The sequence below is a fragment of the Mastomys coucha genome, unplaced genomic scaffold (assembly GCF_008632895.1).
Source record: "Mastomys coucha isolate ucsf_1 unplaced genomic scaffold, UCSF_Mcou_1 pScaffold8, whole genome shotgun sequence".
In the NCBI taxonomy this organism is placed as follows: domain Eukaryota; kingdom Metazoa; phylum Chordata; class Mammalia; order Rodentia; family Muridae; genus Mastomys; species Mastomys coucha.
The window spans coordinates 24,283,868-24,290,943 of record NW_022196914.1 but is presented as its reverse complement, the minus strand read 5'-3'; the positions used below and the strand labels follow the sequence as shown (position 1 = coordinate 24,290,943).

The window sequence follows — 7,076 nt, the reverse complement described above, 5'->3', positions numbered from 1 at the left end:
ATAAAGAAAATATCTAATAAAAAAAAAAGAAAATCAAACTAAGCAGATGAGTATTGATTTTGGCTTACAGTTTCCTTTGGCTCCATTGTTTCTGAGCCTGTAGTGAGGCAGAATATTAGCATAGACTTGTGAGGTAGAGCAAAGCACCTCACTTGGATAAATAAGAAGGAGAGGGAAAGGGAACAGGGGTAAGCACATGTTTCACTGGCCTATATGGGTTTCTAACATCTGTCATCTCTCAGCAATGGAAACAGCTGGGATCAAGAATTCATACCATGAGCCCTTGGAGAACATTCTAGATCCATACTCTAGCAAAGAAACATATGTGAGGCTAAGGAAAATATAATCCACTTTTAAATGAGGAGTTACACATTCCAAAGGGTATATATGCATGAGGTTATCAGTAATTGGGGGAATAGGTACATCCTCATATAAATATTTATATAATTTATTATGAACTAGTATATATAATTGAATGGAAATTAAATTAAACATAAGTGAGTATATAATTTTTTTCTATAAATGATTCCTGCCATGGAGTTCTCAGAAAATTACTTCTAGAACCTTGGATATAATCCTTTAAAATATTGTCTCTTAAATGATCAAGAGCACTTGTTGCAATATCAAATTAAGTAATCATTTTTGTTTTGTTTTTATGTGGATTCTAGAATGTAAGTCTCTGAAAAACAAGGGTCTTCCTGCCAGTCACCTCTACATCTATAGCATTTGAGATGTGTCTGTGATGTATTAGCTAGTCATGTAGAAGAATCGTGATGTTTGCTCCCTGAGATTTCTTCTTCTGGGCTGGTTTCATCAGCCCATGAGCTGTTCATCTAGAAGCAGACAGTCTGCAAAGTCTCAGAAAGGCTGTAGGAGACACTTTGTAGATCTCAGCTACTATATAAGCTCTTTACCCCACACTGTACCTAGTTACTATGTCTTTTGTACTATTTATTGTTGCTCAGGAAAGGAAACCTACTCTCTGTTCCTTTTATGTGCTGAAGTGTGTCTCTTCATAAAACCCCCTTGACCAGATTTTACATTCTATTATCTCCAGAAATAGAACCTTAAACAGATATTTTGTAATAATAATAATAATAATAATAATAATAATTACAGTTAAAATACAATCTGATACATTATTGACCACAATCCTTATGATGTATAAAATTGGGGAACAGACATATACCATAAAGCAATAAAACAATAAAAAAAAACATATGAAGGCATCTACAGACCAAACTGAACCTCCAGTTCATACATCTAATATACAAAACTACAAAACTCATATATCTCCCTTATCAGCATACAGATACAAAGTACAAATGAATAGTGGATGCTGCCTTCCAAATTGTTCTTTGCTTCTCATTCAAGATACCAGCATAGATAATGACTGGGTAACATGAGAAATTTCTCTTTATAAATTATTATCACTAATAATCTAGATTGCTATCATCATGTGTTTAGGAGTCACACTCAATATCCTTCTATGACATGAGATGTCCAATATATCTTAATTGGATGGATAGAGAGATAAAAAAACATAATTTATTAGCCTGGTGTGTAGATATAGCCATTGGAGCATATGGAAGACAATAGATAGAAAACATGTCAAAGCTGTCAACAGTAATATTTGAGTTACTTACTTGAATCTTGATCTTGTTCTATCCTGTATGAGGACACTTTTGATTTATGTGTTTAATGAAACCTGTACTGAAGCAGAAGAGTAACATGAATTTAAAAAATCTGCTTCCTAGGATAAAACTGAAGGAACTTGAATCCCACATTTATTAGAAAATGATAGATAATCTTAATAGATAACATAATGGTACTATAATAAATTATAGTTCTTCAGAAAAGCACAAATCAGATAAAATGTCTCCCAGAAGATTAACTAGTGATCTAGTGGGAAGTTTGGAATCAAAATGTACAATAAAGTAGGAGACATAAATTATAAAGACTATTCATTTTTCAGGCTTGATTTTAAACAAACTTAGATATTTTGAATACCCTAATGAATTATTTATTAGCTATGAGATTAAATATAAATAATACTAATGAGGTATCATATAAAAACCAAATAACAATATGGAAAGAACAAATTATTATCATTCATGGAGACTCCAGGGAACAGACTCAGATATAGAGATCTTCATGAAGAAAGTTTATTAATTAGAAGTCTATAGCAACCTCTGTGAAGGAGAGAAAGAAACAGGGAAGGGCAGAAATAGAGATCAAACTGAGGTCAAATTACAACAGAGCCCTCAGCTGACCCTGTGGCTAAATATGAACTATTAGTAGTTTTAAGGATATTAAGAGAAAGACACTGTGTCAGTCACTAGAGACCAACTTCTGGAGAAGGAATATATAAGCTTAGATGTTCCCATCATCTGAAAGAAGTACTTAGCTTTAAACTGCAAAAGATATCATTCTCAGGAGTAAGAAGAAGAGCTTTGCTTATAAGAGGATAGTCTAGGAAGTATACAGACCACCCAGTACAATCCTCCCTTGCCATGTAAATTATTGTATTTCAAATATGTCAAGCCTCACTAGATTCTCATTTGTCTTTTTTCCTAGAGTAAATTCTAGAAGACATAAACTTACAGAGATCCTGCTGCTGTGGTAGGAGAGCTGTGATTAGCTATCTTCTTCTCCCTCGATGATCCATTTTATATTCCTTTTCAGCATTGGCTGGCAATGTTTCTTGTCTCACAAACTGTATGGTGGATAACCATGTGCAGTTTGAATTTACTCAATATCCATATCCTTAATAAGTTAGGAAGACTTCATCAGGAATGACTTTATCAAAAGACAATTCAATACACCTTGATATCAAAATATATTCCTTCTCTTCATATTACATGAGAGAAAGCATAGTTATCTGTCCATTTCCTTCATCCATTAAGTGGCCATTAGAGACAGATATTACACCTACAGTTGTGAACTATGTTAAACCCTATTAGTTGGGTCTCGTGGAAACTTTCATGAATCATCCTTTGATGACAACAATTCTTACCTTATTTTGAAGTTCTCCCACTTGTCTGTTGCCATTTTCTAAACAACTTTCCATCTCCCGTGCTGTATAAGGAAAGCAGTAATCTAACAACAGCTCATTTTGGCCCCAGAGTTCCAAGTGCACACATAACTTTGTTTCTTCACAATGTTTCCTTACCTCAGAGTTCTGAGAAAACACAGTCTTCCATTTTAAACAGCATACATAGCTAAGAGGATAGAATTTGAAGTTCTAGAAGACCCACTTATCTCATGTTTGTTACTCTTCCATGCTGTCTACTTTATTAGTGCCAAAGATGATGTGATAGGCTTCTAGTGGAGATAAGGCTTCAGTGGTCTGTACCCAACTGTGAACCCTATGAACCACAATGCTGACTGCCAGGCAAGATCTACCTGTTGGTGCAAACGTAACACTGCTATTATGGAAGTAAATAACTACTCCTAGGTTGGATTTGATGCCTGTTCCACAGTAGGGTGCTTTGAACCCTGTTGCAGCAATTTCTCTGTCCAATCACATTAGGGCAGTGACAGGCCTGTGATTAGACAGGAATAGAGAGATGGAGCTAGAGTTGGTGGGAGAAGTCAGAGGATGATGAAGAGTCAGATCTCAAGTGGTTATACAACCAAGCAAAGGTCTTTACAAAATAGATTAATTGGGTTATAATATTGTCTTTATTATTTAGTTTTGCAATTATTGTATTGGCATCTTGTAAATTGTGATCTCATTATTATATAAATATGATTGGATATTAAGGTCTTGAGAGTCATGCTTTACTTACCAGGTCTTAGGCATTACTCAGATAAATGACTGTAGGGGTATGTAAAGAGTTGCATGTGAGCGAGATGTTTTTAATAGCTGGGAATAAATAATAAGAGCCTACCAAGACGTGGTGATGCCTGTCAATACTGGCTCAAGAATGTGGCCTGGCAGGAAAGTTTGTGGGGTGGATTCATTTTTTTTATACTTCCCACAACAGAACCCAGTCAAAAACATATGGTTGCTGAAGACAACAGTCCTATAGGGTGGAGCATTTACTACTATTATTTAACTACATTGACATGGTACCAAACTGCATTCTAACTGCTTCTATGTATGGTATGCTCATAGACTAATCCCTTAGCTGTAATTAAAGATACTTCTCTTTTCAGTGAACAGTGGTTTGTTCAGATAGTCATGGATGTTCAACATGCTCAGAGTAAATGTCATTTGATCACTCAGACATAAACAAGATATTAATACCACTTCCTCCAAGGACCATGGGACAACCCAGAAAAAAAAGAGTAGACAGATGTGTAAGCTGGAAGATAGAGAGATAGCGACAAAATCTTCTCTTCAGCTAATGACACTGTCATTACTAACACAATCTTATAGCAGCTACAGTTACCTGAACTGGGCCTACACAAAACTGACCCTATCAATAATCAGTTATAACTCAGAGGAGGTCTAATGGGGCACTACCCTTTACTGCTCAGCTACTACTATGAATGTATTCTCTGGGGACAGTCAATGTCCTCAGCTATATATATACAATGGTGAAGCCATACCAACTGTCATAAAAATGGTCCTAGTTAAAATAGGTATGTTGCAATCAAGTAAAAGGGAAAGGGATCTCTAGGGAGGAGAGAGAGTTGACAAGGATAGGAAGGAGATAAACAAGAGTTGGTACAACAGCAGAGAATGCACTATTATATGAATGAAATTGCCAAGAAACAAACTGATTGATTAATCAGTAGAAAAGAAAAAGAGGGAAAATTGGTTGCATTCAAATGTAGAGAATTACAAAAAGAAATAATAATTTATGCCACACTTACAAAACATTCATAAAAAAATCATTCTGTCAAAAGAATTACTTTTGAAAGCAGAAACACTGCATTATACATACAAATCAGTCTCCATGCATGTGTAAAAATGACCTAGTTGATATTTTGAAATGTAGTTTACCTTATCATGTTTTCATACTAAATACATAATAAAATGCATGACAGTACCTTCTGATGAGATCAGAGCAAAGCCAAGAAAAATATCTATGCAAATGTCTTTACTCTATTAATATGTAGTGGATTTTTAGCCTGAAACTACAATTTCAAAGTAGAGGTTCATTTTCCTGGATATATATTTATAAATATCTGAATATACAGGTTGATATACATTTCTAGGAGAATGTATACAGAACTTGAAAAAGTGAGAGGGAGACTATTGGGAGCAAGGGATTTTAACTAATTACAGACTGTTCTAAGAGCATGAACTGATGTGAGGAAAAGAAAAGAGGATTTGAGTGAAGATGGTGAAAATCAAGTGTTACATTTAAACAAGTGAAGTTAAAGATTCCCTCTATACCATATGTTTATGAGCTATGTAGTTACATGTAGGATTAGTTGATGGTGGACTGACAGTTATATATAGGACTAGCTCATGATGGACTGATAGTTACATGTAGAATTAGCTGCTGGTGGACAGGGTACAAATATTTGTACTTGCAAGTAGTAAGAAATATGATATGTAAGAAATACAAGTAAATTAGGGCAGTATATATAGATTATAATTCTGAACCTTGCCCAATAGTGAGAAGAGCTACCATTATACAATAATCAACACAAATTAAAAAGAAAGAGAAATACTAACTAGGTAGAAAGAAATTTAAAGCAGTGTATCAATAAGAACAGATTTCAATTAGCCTGAAGTAATAAAATTAGTTATCAACTAGAAAGCACTCTAGCCACAGTTAAGGATAGATAGATAGATAGATAGATAGATAGATAGATAGATAGATAGATATACATAAAATTTGGAAAAAATGAGATGGAGAATATTGAGAACAGGAGGGATTGAACAAGTTACAGACTGTTCTAAGAGCATCCAATTGATATAAATAAGGGAAGGAAATATAGATATATATTATACTATATTATACTGTATAGATATATATTATACTATATTATACTATATAGAATATATATTCTAATAGCACTGTAAGAGTGAGCATAAATATTTTCAACCCAACAAAATAATGAGGCAGCATATTATTTAGCTTGATGTGACCACTGGATATGGACCATATGGAACTCCTCCATTATTGTTTCTTTGTGTCTATTAGAAAGAAGATCTAGGTTTTCTTTAACTGTTGTTGATGTTGGTGCTGGTATTGCTGCTTGTTGACCTAGGTTATGATGTTTCTTGGTTTGTTTTTTGATCACTAGGGCAAGGACAACTTTAGTGAAAGCCAAAGTTATAATAAGATGGAAATATTAATTGACTTGGCTTTATAATGATTTATTTGTCTATATGGGCAATTATGCTGTAAGACAAAATGTGTAAAAATGTTATATAAGTTAAAAATAATTAACTTATTTTAAAGAATGCCTTAGGGAAGGGAGGATAGGTGACTATATTGTACAGTAATGAATAGAGAAAGTGGAGTATAGAGGACCTTTCTGGAGGTTGTCTCTTTTACAAATAGTAACTAAGACAGATAAATTAATATTTTTCCAGTATTTCATTATTTTTATTTTACAGTTATGGAAGTTTTCCTTGCATGCATGCATGCATGCATACTACATGTGTGACTGCCACATTTAGAGACCAAAAGATGGCATTCAATCCCTTGAAAATGAAGTTAATAGATAGTTGTGATCCACCACATGGGGGCTTGCAACTAAACCTGTGTGTTCTACAAGAGCATCCTGCATGTTTAACCTCTAAGCAACCTTTTCAGTCTCCAGCTAAGTTGTTTTTAATGCCTACATCTCCCCTACAAAATAAATTGTAATGGGAGAGGGCAAACATATTAACACTTATTTGTTCACTGATTCATTCATGCATGTACTCATTGTAAGTGTGTAGAGAGCATATATGTAGGTCAGAGCATAATTATGGTGTGAATTCTCTCCTTTACCACATGTATTCTACAGGCCAACATCAGGGACACATTCTCATCAGCAAGGGACATTATCTGCTGAGTCATCTCACCAGTGTATAGTTTTGATAATATTGGGAATGATTCAGAAAACATGGAGATGCTTAGTCTCAGTGAGGAAATTACTTGAAGAAGAAGAAGAAGAAGAAG

General features: G+C 34.3%; 1 long non-coding RNA gene across 4 annotated transcripts in view; it reads right to left on the bottom strand.

Moving 5' to 3' along the window:
• Positions 1-3,127, bottom strand: part of LOC116083448 — an 8,746-nt gene extending 5,619 nt beyond the window's left edge. For 3 of the 4 annotated variants that reach the window (XR_004115714.1, XR_004115717.1, XR_004115715.1), the window contains exons 1-3: positions 3,017-3,127; positions 2,605-2,716; positions 1,647-1,713 (exon numbers count right to left, since the gene is read on the bottom strand). This is a non-coding gene — a long non-coding RNA (uncharacterized LOC116083448). The remainder of the gene's footprint in view (positions 1-1,646; positions 1,714-2,604; positions 2,717-3,016) is intronic. The other variant, XR_004115716.1, reaches the window with a different exon arrangement.
• Positions 3,128-7,076: the final 3,949 nt, after the last annotated feature.